Source organism: Brassica rapa, chromosome A08 (genome assembly GCF_000309985.2).
Source record: "Brassica rapa cultivar Chiifu-401-42 chromosome A08, CAAS_Brap_v3.01, whole genome shotgun sequence".
Classification (NCBI taxonomy): domain Eukaryota; kingdom Viridiplantae; phylum Streptophyta; class Magnoliopsida; order Brassicales; family Brassicaceae; genus Brassica; species Brassica rapa.
The window spans coordinates 12,084,267-12,097,493 of NC_024802.2; the positions used below are offsets into that span (position 1 = coordinate 12,084,267).

The window sequence follows — 13,227 nt, forward strand, 5'->3', positions numbered from 1 at the left end:
GCGGCTGAGACAAACTAGAGTTGGTGTAATAACAGAACTTGGTATTGTCTGAGTTACACCTTGGACATATTCGCGGTGGAGGCTTCTCTCCATTCACTTGATGATTTGCACTCACGAAAACATGCGAGGTATTCATTTCTCTCAAGAGCTATACTTGGTTTTGTTGTTGTTAGTGTTGCTAGAGAGGGTGGGGGGTCTTATATAGGTTTTTGGGGGCGTGGAAATTGAAGAAGATATACATTTTGTTTTTAAGAGACTGAGATATCATACCAAAAAAGAGACTGAGATCATGTGCAAACGTGTCAGAAATTGTGTATTAATAATCTAAAGATCTATATTCACTCAATAAACCTTAGGTTAAGCTTAGCCAAAAAGCATGGCTAGCATACTCTTAATCTTGGATGTATATGAAAATAAGAGAATCAAGAAGATACAATTAAATGGGTCAAAGTGGTAAACATAAACAAAATCCCGGGAAATTGAAAGTATAATGCCAATTTAAGGCAAATGAACTATACATTTAAGTGTTTATTATGAAAAAGAGCATGCGTGAGTGTGTATGCTCACGCGCCCTTCCATTGGGACAAAAGTTAAATTTTTTTCCATATAAAATCTTCACAAAAATTTCATCTTTAACTAGATACAAATGTTAAGAAAATTTTGGTTGATAATATTAGTAATACATACTACAAAAAAATAAGTAGTCAAAAATAATATCGAAAGCCTATTTTTCGAAATATCTTTTGAACTCGACAAAACCCTTAAAACTAAATCTCTGAACTCGACAAAACCCTTAAAGCTAAATCTCTAGTAGTAATGAGCTTATTTAGAGGGAAAATACAATCTGTGTGAGTACGTGCTTTCGTAAGTGTTAGTGCTTTATTAAGAGGGAAAATACAATTTGTGTGAGTGAGTGCGTTTGTAAGTGTTTATAAGAATTTATTTTTAAAAGATATGCTCAAGGAAATGTTTCATATATATACATAGATAGCAATGCTAAACACCAAGATGACAAGAGACTCAACAAAAAATATTTAGTATCAAATGAATAACCTATCAATGAAACTTACAAAACATCTAAATAAAAATTTCATCAGTAGTTTTGTTTTGAGAAAGGATGAAAGGGTGTGTATGTGTGAGAAATTAACTACATCATAAAACATATGTCTAGAATTGATCATATTCGAAATGGATACAAATTGTGTCAATTGAAAAGTCTTACGTAGGCATAGACATTCAGATACTCATTCATGTTTGGTTTGAATTTTCAAGTTTCGAATTTAGTCTCATAGATCTCATTCATGTATTATTTTTATGACAGATTGGATTAGGTTAATAATATTTTGGGTTTGAACTTAATTTGTAACACATGTTAAAACACATTCGTTAGTCATGCTTATTTTAAATTTGGGTTATTTCAGTTCGAGTAGTTTAGATATAATATCTCAATAAGCATCAAATTAAGTATTTGATATACTTTTTGTAAATCAAATACATACTTTTTGTAAATTTTAAATACTTATTTTAAAATATCATATCAAACTAAACATGTAATTGAGTATTTTATGTACTTATTTGGGTTTCAAATACTTATTTCGAATAATTTAGAACTCAGCATCCTCATCCTCTAAGATGCAAATCTGTTTCCCGTTGTGATTTGCTGAGCTGGTGTTGAGGTGTCTTTTGCTTTTACGGAGGCCAGCTCCCTATTTCTGTTTTGCTGCTCTTGACCATTTTTGTCTTGTTTCTGTGTGCAGGTTGTCACTTTGTTTGCATGAGTTGATGAGCGGGAAAACGGCTTATTCATGTCCGCACTACGAAGCCATAAAAAATACATACCCAAACTATATTAACGTGCCAAAACAATCCTAAACTAAATAAAAATTTGAATTACATACCTAGAATCTCTGCTAGTATCGCCTCTGGGAGTTGTATGGTGCTTGTTAAGGTTTCCATTGAACATCTACGATTAGGTTTTACGGTTTTGGGATTAAATGATTTTTCTATTTATTAAAGCGTATATATATTAGAAATAAAGAAAAATATTGTTTTGTACACATAGTCACATACCCCAATCATACAAATATTGTTCTTATAATAGACCCTTTTGGACGAGATTGGCTCAAAGCCTCAAACACTTGATAATATATGAAAAATGATTGGAATCTGGTTAATTTAGGGTCTGACTGTTTAGCACTCATGGAGTAAAATGGTGGGATAAAAAAAATTACTCTAGTTCCCTTTACTTTTAAGTTTTAACCAATCAGGTGAAAAAGAAAGAAAAAATATTTACTCTCTTTCTCGCTTGGAATAATCATTGTTGTTTTGTCTTTTCTGAGTTAGTGGGTACATTTTCTCACTTCTTCTAGCCGGAGTAACTTAGAGTACCTGTGATTTACTCCGTATATTTTCCTCTAGGTTATGCTACGTTGTTTCCCAATCACAACCTTAATCATTTGTATTTTTTTTTGTTTGATGTTTATCTCATCTATTAATTTAGGGTCCTACTTTTATCTACTATTAACGAGTCATAGTAGGACTACTTAAAGAATTAGTTAATATGACATATTTGATTATTTACATTAATAATAAACCAACTATAAATTTAAATTGTTTTTTAATTATAACAAAATCTGTTGAGAAAAAATCTAACAAAATCTTACTTAAAAATTTAATTTTTTAAATAAAATAACATATTAATTAATTTGTAATTATTAATATAATAATGTAATAAATCAATGTTAACTAAAATTTTATTATGAAAAAAGAAAATAAAAATTATATACTTTTTATAAATTCTATAATTCTATTAGGTATTATATAAAAATAGAAGTGATATGTGAATTAAATATGAAAAAAATATATTAAATGTGTAAATTAACAAATTTAATAATTTAATTTTTTTTCATTAAAAAAATTTCTCACTCATCATTAAAATGGGTTCATAAATTATATAATATATTTATACAAAAATAATTTTATCAACATAGGTTAAAATTTTATATCTACAACTATATATTATCTTTTTATTTATTTTTGAAATTCTCAAAATGATATTGCTTAAAAATTTTATATAAAAAGTATAATATTATATAATAACCTTTAGTTCATATACTATTTAAAAAATATGTAATTAGAAAACTATGAAATTTTAGTAATTCATTTAAAATATAAATGACAAATCAAATTATAATTATAATTTTTTTAATTATAACAAAATCTGCTGAGAAAAATTTAGGCAATATTACCAAGAATTCAATTTGTTTTTATAAAATACCCTACATATTATTTGAGAAGCATTGCAACATTTTTTTGTAGCTACGTGTCATCACTAGAATGATTCTTAGAATCCTTAGAGAAATAAGTTGGTCCATTTAAATATATAATAAACTTTTTATTATACCACAATAAATACATTATTAATGTGATTCATTATTTTCTTAAATAAGATTACGGAATTGCCTAATGTGACTAAAGTATATATGACAATTAATGATTTTGAATAATAAAGATTTGATAAAAATAAGTGTGTATTATAATTATATTTGTTTAATTTTAAGCTATTAAAATAATTAAACAATCATAGTAACCATATAATAAAAATTAAAAAAATAATTTATATATTATATTTTGAATTTTTAAAAACGAGTATAAAGTACTAATACTGTCAAAAGTTTCACATTCAAATTTTGTGATCTATGATTTAAAATTTTTGTTATGACATGATACAAATAATTGAAAAATAATATAAGTTGAAAGTCTCATTTAATAAATATCAAAAATAAAAGATATATAAATATATGTATCATTTTAAATTAAACTATATGCCATATAAAAATACATAAATATCGTAATTTTAAAATTTACTTTGAACATTTTTTTGATAAAAAATTTGAAAAAATATTGACAACTTAATTTTTTAAAATATTATAAATTACTTAAACCATTATTCCCACAGTAAAAATTTTGTTATCACTAATTTAGACTTTTTGCTATAACAGATACAAATGATAAAAAATAATATGAGCAAAAAGCATCATTTAATAAATATTAATATTAACATATACCATATATATGTTACTATCATTTAAATTTAATTATATATCATATCAAATAGAAAAAATATTTTTCGATTTATTAAATTTATTTATATGTTCGCACTAATTTAATTATATAAGTAGTAGATAATGACTTTTTAATTATTCAATATATATTTATTATTTCATAATATGCTATAAACATATAATATATAAAATAATTTATATATATAATGTTCATTCCGCGCAAGGCGCGGATCTTAACCTAGTAATATATTAAAGTAGTAACAAAAACATATTCAAAATTCATGCAATCTTCCAAACTTAAAAATAGTAGTGCAATTTTTTAAAGTTTTCTTGACAAAATATAAGGTTTTGAAAATAAATATTCAAACTCGAAATGATAATATTTCAAATTTTACAAAAGATAAAACCATAGATAATAAAGAATAACTTTTTTGAAATGACCACGAATAAATAAACTATATGTGTTGTAAAAATTAAGGCAATCTAATATTTTGAAATCTTAATTAAAAATGAAAAGAAAACTTAATATCATAACATCCAAAAATATCATATATAAATAAAATTTACTAAAATAATTTGATATATGCTACTATGTAAAATAATAGTGCTATATTATTTAAACGATACAGTGTTCTTACATATATATCCTGAAAATACAAAAATAATATATATTAAAGTATATTTTAGAAACACATGTAAATAAAAATTATCTTAAACATATTTCATTTCTATAATATAAATAAATTTTAAAAATGTATTACAGGAAAATGTATAAATTAAAAAAAACATATTTTGAAGGAGGTTATCTATTTGATTATTTCATATTGTTATTTTACTGTACCAAACATGTAAATATATTAATAAGAAATAAAAATAATAACAAAATAAAATGTATTAAACACATCACTATATATTAATAATGCCGAATAAAAAATATACACAATAATATTATAGAGCTACACAATACATAATACAAAAATAGAAATTATATATTTAAAACATTTGTAATAATATCAAATATATTTATAAAATGAAAAAATATCCGCACGGATGTGCGGATCGGGTTAAAATCTAGTTTAAAAAAAAATATTCTCGGGTCCACCAAACTTTTAAGGGAAAAATTGTTTTTTAGAGCAAAAAAATGATAACTATGTCCATTTAGACTAATCTCATATACTTTATGTCCCATTAGACTAATTATTTTCAAAATGGCAATAATGCCCTTAAAATTGTAATTTTTAAATATAATAAATAATGAATTTGTTTTTTTTGTTTTTTTTTAAAATTGATTTTTTTTTTCAAAATATTCCCAAATATTTTGTTTCCATATTTTTAGAAACTGATTTCTTATCCGTAAAATACAACTAGTCTGTAGAAATCAGTTTCTACAGGTTTTTAGAATTATAGTAATGTGTAGATTTTGATTTCTCCATGTTTTAGATTTACAGTAAACCTGTAGAAGTCGGTTTTTACGTATTTTAGATTTATACTAATGTGTAGATTTTAATTTCTAAAGATTTTAGATCGATAGGTTAAGCGCGGAATGTGTATTCTAAATATTTTTAGAATACTCTTATTTACGTAGATCACATATTCTAAACATTGTAGATTCAATGAAAAAAGTGGATTTCATTTTCTACTTCGTATAATGCCATTTCTACTTTATGTAGAATATAATCTGAAATTTATGATTTAAACATTTTTAGAACTAAAAAAAATATCACTAAGTTCATATAGGTATTTTATCAATAGTTACCATTTTTTCAAAAAAAATTGTTTGTAAAACTATTTATTAAATTTATTTTCAAAAATATTAAAGGGTATTATAGAGAAAACTGACACAAAATAGATATTAGTCTAAAAGGACATAGTTATCATTTTTTTTGCTCTAAGAAAACAATTTTCCCAATTTTAAAACGATAAGATAAAATAAATGAAGTGATCCAAATCATTGTTATCTTTTATTTAAACTCAATCAATCTCGATTCTCGACATTACAAAACAATTCAACTCAATAATTCAAACATTTGGATCGTAGAACCAGACCGATCTTCCATTTCTTTCTTGAACCGGTCTTGAATTCGTCTCATACCCCTATATTCAGGTTAGAGCATCTCCAACCCACCTCTATTTCTACCTCTATAATAGCATTTAGAGGCAAAATCACTCCAACCCATCTCTATTTTTGCCTCTAAAATAAAGATTGCTATTTTTTCCTCTATTTATAGAGGAAGAAATAGCATTCCTCTATATTTTGCTCTATATGTAGAGATCTCTATTTTAGAGAAATACATTGGAGTAAAACCCATCTCTATTATAGAGTTCCTCTATTTTAGAGGTAAAAATAGAGAAATACATTGGAGATGGTCTAACATGATTAGTAATAGGTATTATCAATATCAGCTAATGAAATAACATCAGCAATTTAGAGTACTTACATCGTCAACGGCACTCCTCAGAGCTGCAATTTGTTCCATTGATATCGTGTTCACCTATATATACAATTTGTTTAATTAGCAACATTGCATTTTGTTAAGAATAAAGATAGTAATCAATAAAACAAAAGATAAAACCCTTTTGACAACGGTCCAAATAACACCTTCAGTGCATGGAGGAACAGTAAGAGAGCCAATGTATCTATAGAATTTTTTTGTTTGAAATCTAATAGTTCTTGGATCCACGATCCCTAGATCCCTCTCTTCTTTTCCCACTGTTTTTATTCCATCTAGTAGCTGAATTTAAATTAAAAATAAAAAAAATTAAAAATGTCATAAATACACAATCTTTCATATAAATAAACATTGATATTATACGTACCCTTGTGAGGAATTCATTAGGTTTGCCTAATTTATAAAGAACTCCAATCACTGCGGTTTTGCCTCCAGCACTCGTGTGAACCATGTGAAGCTCCATGTCATAACTGTAACACATTTAAAATTAAAGTTGGTGTAAATTATGAGATTAATTCTTATATTATTTCTTAAGACAAGAAAATACAAACCGAGTTCCGTTGACGGTATGCTCTGACGGTGAATGCCAATGACATTGCACCAATTTATACTCAGTTCGACGTATTGTTATTTTCCCAGCATCTCCTTTCCACGATACCTTTTATTATATCATCATTATTGATTACTGTTAGAATTATATCACCATGCATATGCGTAATGTAATGATAATTTACAGCTAAACAAATGTACCATAACGTCATGTCCTCTGTTCACAATTACAGCCGGGGCTGGTTTGTATTGTCTTCTCCATGCTTCATCACGAATAATACTAACTCTTGCGTTAGTGAGATCGATCGGAGATGGAATTTTCCGGTGTTGCAAGTTTTCCAATGAGGGTTTATTTTTCCCCATCCCTCTGGTCCTTTCTCTGGATTCCGCTCGTACGTAAATGGAGTTTCATCGTCTGTTTCCAAAGTAACATCATATATATATATAAGTATTGAGTTTTGATACAAGTGTAAACATGATTTTGCAAAAGTAAATAAACGTACCCACTTCAGCGCCACGAGCGAGGGAAATATTAGAGAAAGATAAATAGAGGAAAAACAATGCGAAAGAGATAATTGTTTTTGCGTTCGGATCCATTTGTGTTCTTTCTTATGTGATTTGATCTTGCTTAGTGCTTATTATGTTCTTGAGTATGTTTCAAGGGTTTAGAGAGAAGCTGTTTATAAAGAGGCCTGCATGGCTCGTTTTGCTGTTTTTTTTTTCTTCTGTTTTATGGTTTTTACAGTTGTTCGGATTATTAGTTAATAATCTGCTGTGATTTGTAAAAATAAATAAAAGACAGTTCACTGGATCCATTTGGTTAGAGTTTTCTAATATCGGTTTCAATAGTAAATCGATGTAAATATTTTTGACATAGAAGACAAAAATGTAAGAAAATCAAGAACATAGTGAAGAACTGAGTGAAGAACATAGTGAAAGAGAACAGAAGGAGAACTATATAGAGTGCATTCTCTTTAAAAATAAACAAGAAAGAGAAAAACACATAAACACACACTGGTACATATATAGAGTGCATTCTGTTCTAACAGCTATATTTGCAGGTGTAAGAATTCAAATTCGAATGGGTCACACTTATCAAGAAGCTTAGCTTTCCCAGCTTTTTATCCACCAAATGTCATCCATCGCATAGCATCCACCGAATTGTATCCACCAAATGGCATCCATCGCATAACATCCACTGAATGGTATCAATGTCCTGTAATCTCTTTTACTTGCCCAACTTCTCTATTCTTCATCTTTCTTCTTCATTCAAGTTTTCATGTCAATATTCCCCCTCAAGTTTAACCATAAGGTTTGGTCAAGTTTGGAAACCATGAAGACATCCCTCATTAAAAACTTAGTGTGCAAAATCCAGTGGAACAAAAACACACTAAGGAAAAAGAGTAGATGCTGTTAGAGTTCATGAATCGAGGAAGAAGATGAAGTCATAACAAACTTTCTATTTTGGATAAAATGATAAAAGTCGTTACAATGAGGTTTATATAGTGAGCTTATGTACTGGTTAACATCGAATACTAAACCAGACTAAACCAATCACTAAACCAACAATTTGATTAACGGTTCTATACTCTAATATTCTCCCTCAAGATGGCAAATATATGGACTTTAAAGCCATCTTGCCCACCAAGGAATATAACTGAGGAGAAAACAGAGCTTTGGTGAAGATATCCGCAATTTGATTATTGGTTCTCACATGTAGAAGTTTGATGAAACCTTTAACCACACGTTCTCTGACTTGATGATAATCCAGCTCAATGTGTTTGGTGCGTTCATGAAAAACCGGGTTACTAGCAATATGGATAGCAGCCGTTGAATCACAATAGAACGCAACCGGACCACGCTGAGGAGAATCAAGCTCAGTCAAGACATTACGTAACCAGATAACTTCTCACGAACCATACTCCATGGCTCTGTATTCTGATTCCGCAGACGAATGAGAAACAGTTTGCTGCTTCTTTGATTTCCAAGAGATCATAGCATTACCAAGAAACATACAATAGCCAGAAGTTGATCTTCGTGAATCAAGACAAGAAGTCCAATCAGCATCAGTGAATGTTTTGAGTACCAAGTCTGATTCAATGGAATAGAAGAGTCCAAGACCAACGGTTCCCTTTAAGTAAAGTAGAACTTTGAGAGCAGCTTGATAGTGTGACTGCTTAGGAGCTGATATAAACTGACAAAGCTTGTTCACAGCGAAGGTAATATCCGGCCGTGTGATAGTCAGATACATTAGTCGACCAACAAGTCTCCTGTAAGCTGCTGGATCATCCATAAGAGGTTCCTTTGAATGCATACAGAGCTTAGCAGCAGGGTCCATCGGTATAAGGAAAGGTTTACATGCCAAAAGACCTGTATCTTCCAAGAGATTCAGAGTATGTTTCCTTTGACAAATAGAAATACCTCTACTGGATCGTGCAATCTCCAGACCAAGAAAATACTTGAGCTGACCAAGATCACGAAGTTTGAAAGCGTCACTGAGCGCTCCTTTCAGTTGAGTAACATCATTATCATCATTGCTTGCAATAATAATGTCATCAACGTAAACCAAGACAGCAGTGTAGACTCCTCCTTTGCGGCGAATGAAAAGAGTATGATCAGAATTTGATTTCTAAAAACCAAGTTGAAGAAGTGTCCCACTAAACTTCAAGAACCATTGTCTAGATTTCTGAAGTTTACAAACCGCATTTGGTGGTAAAATTTCCCCCTCCTTTGGTGTATATCCTGGAGGTACGGTCATATAGATCTCCTCATCCAAATCACCTTTTAAGAAGGCGTTAGAGATGTCTAACTGAGTAAGACTCCACTGTTTTGCCGCAGCCACTGCTAGGAGAGTCTTAACAGTTGTCATCTTGGCCACTGGTGAGAAGGTTTCTTCAAAGTCAATACCTTCTTCTTGTGTATAACCTTTTGCCACCAAACGAGCTTTATATCTCTCAATAGTACCATCCGGATTGATCTTTATCTTATAGACCCATTTACATCCGATGGCATGTTTTCCTGATGGTAATGAACAGACAGTCCATGTACCAGTACTTTCCAGAGCAATAAGTTCTTCATTCATTGCCTGTAGCCATTCATCAAATCTTTTGGCTTGGGTGAAACTAGTTGGCTCGGGAATCAAAGCTATAGCGCAAATGTAAGCTTTGTAATCATCTGATAGACTATCATAAGACATGTAAGCCGAGAGAGGATAAGGGATTTTAGTATCACTCTCTGCAACATTACAATAATAGTCCTGAAGATGAGCATGAAGTTTAGAAATTCTTTTACCTTGAGCTCTGTTTTCACGAGTAACGTGATCATCAGTTACAGATGGTACCTTCTCAGGTGAAGAAGTAGATGCTTCAGTCACAGGTAAACCATCATCATGAGTTGATGAATCAGCAGTACTCGAAGAATCATTTTGTGTAAAAGAGAACATGTCTTCATAAGAAGCTGGAGTATCCTTGGCATGGGGGAATATATCTTCATGGAATGTCACATTTCGAGAAATATGAATTTGATGAGAATCCAAATCCAGAAGCTTATAACCGGCCTTGTAGCCTGCAGGATAACCAAGAAAAAGACATGGCTTTGAACGAGGCTGAAACTTGTTCCGACTCTTTGACGAAGTAGAACAATAAGCCAGACATCCAAATACCTTCAGTCCATCATAATCAACCTTTTTAGAAGTAAGAAGCTCATAAGGACACTTGTCTTTAAGAAGTGGTGAAGGTAGCCTATTGATAATGAACACGGCAGTAAGCACACAGTCTCCCCAAAACTCCATTTCTACCTGAGACTGAAACATCAAAGCACGCGCAACATTCATAATGTGTTGATGTTTCCTCTCCATTACAGAGTTTTGCTCTGGTGTCTCAGGGCATGAATGATAAGAAACAATGCCTTTCTTCTTATAGAACTCCACAAATTTTAATTCTGGAGCGTTATCTGACCTTACTGCTTTCACCACTGCCTTGTACTGAGTCTCAACCATCTGAATAAACTCCGGAAACACTGTCAAAACCTCATCTTTTGTTCTGAGAAGATAAACCCATGTCACTCTCGTGTGATCATCAACAATTCTGAGGAAGTAACGATATCCTTCGACAGTTGAAACAGAGAAAGGCCCCCATGTATCAATGTGTAGTAGATCAAACGCATTGTTACTGAGATGGTTTTTAGGCTGGTAAGGAAGACGTTTCTGTTTAGCAAGTGGACAAATAGGACAGTGAAATGCTTCTTTATTTCTTTGTTTCAGACCAAGAACATTAATGATAGAGTTTGTTTTTAACATAGATGGATGGCCTAAACGATTGTGCCACAAATGAGCATCAATAACAACATTAGCACATAAAGCAAACGGTTGTTGTAGAGTAGCTGATCCCTCCATATCCACTGTGTCCATCACGTACAAGTTTGAAATCTGCTCACCCTTCCCAATCATCAATCCCTTGATAGGATCCTGTATCAGACAAGAATCAGGATCAAAGCTAACTCTATATCCCAAATCTTTTGTGAGCTGGCTTACACTCAACAGATTAAGTCTAAAGTCGGGAAGATTCAGAACATTCTGTAATAACATAGAGTCAGTAAGACGGATTGTCCCAATGCCTGCAATCTTAACTCCTAAACCGGTTGGTAAGGTCACAGATGTATCAATATTGTCAGTGAGACTAACAAAGAGCTCTTTGTCATGAGCAACATGATGTGTAGCCCCACTGTCGATAATCCATGAGCCAGAGTTCAGAGCGTTTCTTGTTGCTCTCAACATACCCACAAAACACAATGTAGAGGAGGAAAAAGCCATACCAGGCAAAGCTGTGATCGTTCCTCCTGAAGTTGTAGCAGTTAACTTGACCCGGCTGAGTCTTCAATTGAGAGTTGAAGTAGGCAATGACTCCTTCTATCTGGTCTTTGGTGAGATTATTAACAACATTAGACACAGAATCAACAAATCCCACTTGAGCAACCATTGGTTTCACATAACCATTTGGTTTGTTGTTGGAGATATTCTTGTCTGCCTGTTGTTTCACTTTGTGTTTAAAACCAGTAGGATAACCATGGATCTTGTAGCAAGTATCCACAGTATGACCATTGTAGCCACAGTGTGCACAAACTGGCCTGTTATGTTTCACAGGGACTACAGACTGAGCAGCATTAATCATTGGTGGGGCAGGAGCTGATACCTGAAACGCAGTCGCATTCTGAAGAGGACTAATGTTCCGCTGATTAAAGTCCTGATCAAGGAGATTATAGATCTCTGAAAGCTCCGGAATGTTCTTCTTCATAGTGATCTGACTGCGGATCACAGAATAAGACTCATTCAATCCAGCCAAGAACTTAATGATCTTAGCATGCTCTGCCTTAGCGTCCGTAGCTTTGCAACAATCACAGTTTCTACAAGTAGTTACACAATTAGCCCCATCAAGCTCATCCCAAAGAGTCTTCAGAGTCGTGTAGTATGTAGCAAGATCCATTGAACCTTGCTGTAAAGACCATATCTGTTGAGAGAGTTGATATGATCTCGGAAGGTTTGTGATATGGAAACGAGTTGTCAGATCTTTCCATATCTCCTCAGCATCATTGAAACGAAGGATGCTCTTGTAGATCTGCTTAGAAACTGTATTAAGAATCCAAGACTTGGCCATAGAATTACATCGTGACCAGATACGGTATTGCGGATGCGTTTCAGGTGGTCTCGCAATGGATCCATCAATGAATGACAATTTATTCTTAGCATCTAAAGCAATTTTCATAGAAATACTCCAGTTATCAAAGTTCGATCCATCTAACTCCTCAGAAATGATAGAAAGACATGGATTATCGCTATTGGTAAGATAATACGGTGAGTGAATGCTGTCTGGTGAAATCGCTGCGACGATCGGAGGTTCAGGAGACGACCGAGCTGATGATTCCGGAATAGGAGCTCGACGAGTCGCCGATGAAGCCTGTCTAGCCCCGCGACGAGTAGATCTTCGCGCGATCACCATTGTCGAAGCTTAACGTCGTGATTTGACTCGAAACTTGGCGGAATAACCAGAGATTCGATCACGAGCTGAAGAAAGATCGATCGTGAGAATCAACGATCAATCGAGGTCAACGAAAGCAAGAAAGGAAACGGATCGGTTGAGGTTTGATCCTCAACGCTCTGATACCATGTT

At 32.0% G+C, this 13,227-nt stretch overlaps 1 long non-coding RNA gene across 1 annotated transcript; it reads left to right on the forward strand.

The window, feature by feature from the left end:
- Positions 1–685: 685 nt before the first annotated feature.
- Positions 686–2,115, forward strand: LOC117127094. Its single transcript, XR_004449840.1, has 2 exons — positions 686–1,135; positions 1,758–2,115. It is a non-coding gene; the product is annotated as an uncharacterized LOC117127094 (long non-coding RNA).
- Positions 2,116–13,227: the final 11,112 nt, after the last annotated feature.